The following is a 1,612-nucleotide window of genomic DNA, read 5'->3' as shown; positions in this document are numbered from 1 at the left end:
ATCCTACTCGTGACGCAATTCTACTCTACATTGTACTTTCAATGTTATTATATAAGAATTACGGATCACCTTACAATGTAGAGTAGAATTTGCGTCACGAGTAGGATTTTCATTTCGTATTTTTGTTGGTCGTTCGGAATCCTACTTAATCTTGTTTTTTTAAATTTTTTATGTTCTTGTTTGTGTTAATTTTTTTATAATATTCATAATATTTCTTTAGTTGCCATTGTGATGCTTGTTGATTTTACACAAACATTAATTTTCTTTATTATTATTATCATTGTTATGACTTTACATCATTTATGAGAGACAGCATTGAATAGACATGCTGAAGGAATATCAACTATCCTGATGACAAGTGAAATTAATACTAGTCTTGATACAAGTCCTTGTTCAAGAAGCTGTGAGCTGAGAGTGTCCATCTTCCCTGCAATGTTGCAGCAGAATGCAGCTATTCCTGTTCTTCCAGGCTGTTGTCATTCATATTATCATTGCATATCATACATTAATTAATTGTTTGTTTTTTTTTAATAAAATAAATCACACACTTGATAAAACAGTAACATGTAAGATTAATACCTTCTTTTAGCTGGAAACCTCCACTAAAGTATTGCAGTAGTTGATTCCAAGCATAGCTTGGTAAAAAAATTAATTGCTTCTTCCAGAGCTGCAGATCTCTAGATCTGAGCATGCGCGACCACACCCAAATTTTGGAGCACATGCTTCTTTAATTAACAAAATGGCGGCATGCAGCTAAGATGGCTCGATCCAGCAGCCACAGTGCCACTTTTTCCTTACTTGAAGAATGATCTGATGGGACATGGACCTGCGCATAGACTGTTGGAGTAGATTGGTGTAAGAATTATCCTTGTAGCACCAACTGATACTGAGATACACACCGACAACTGGATTGACAGGACTTCTTGATGATGATGATGATGAAGATGAAAAAGGTGGCTGAACAAAACGGCCGGTTCGCCGATTTTTGGCTTTTCTCTTAGACAGGGCCTAGAGCCACGCTATTGGTACCAATGGAGTCCTCTGGTCAAGATAAGGTCCTCTATAAAGTCTGGTAAGCATAGGAGCTCGTTTTCCCGGTATACCAAGGCTGCAAAAGTCGTGGCAGCCATTTTGAAGTGGGGTGAATCCTACTTAGTAACGCTACCGCGTTACTAATAGTACAGGGACTTTGACCAAATTTCACCAAAAATGAAAAGTAGAGAATTCTCAATTTTTATGATATTTTCTGATGCATATACATGTACTTATGTTGTGTAGAAAGTTTGAGCTGATTCCGATCAAAATTAGTTAAAGTTACTCAAAAATCGGGCCGAAGTCCCTGTACTATAGTACAAGGACTTTGACCAAATTTCGCCAAAAATGAAAAGTAGAGAATTCTCAATTTTTATGATATTTTCTGATACATATACATGTACTTATGTTGTGTAGAAAGTTTGAGCTGATTCCGATCAAAATTAGATTTTTTATGATTTTTTAAAGTTACTCAAAAATCGGGCCAAAGTCCCTGTACTATAGTACAGGGACTTTGACCAAATTTCGCCAAAAATGAAAAGTAGAGAATTCTCAATTTTTATAATATTTTCTGATGCAT

Source organism: Amphimedon queenslandica, unplaced genomic scaffold (assembly GCF_000090795.2).
Source record: "Amphimedon queenslandica unplaced genomic scaffold, v1.1 AMPQUscaffold_9912, whole genome shotgun sequence".
NCBI lineage: Eukaryota > Metazoa > Porifera > Demospongiae > Haplosclerida > Niphatidae > Amphimedon > Amphimedon queenslandica.
The sequence above is the reverse complement of the archived record's forward strand: the minus strand, read 5'-3'. Positions refer to the sequence as shown.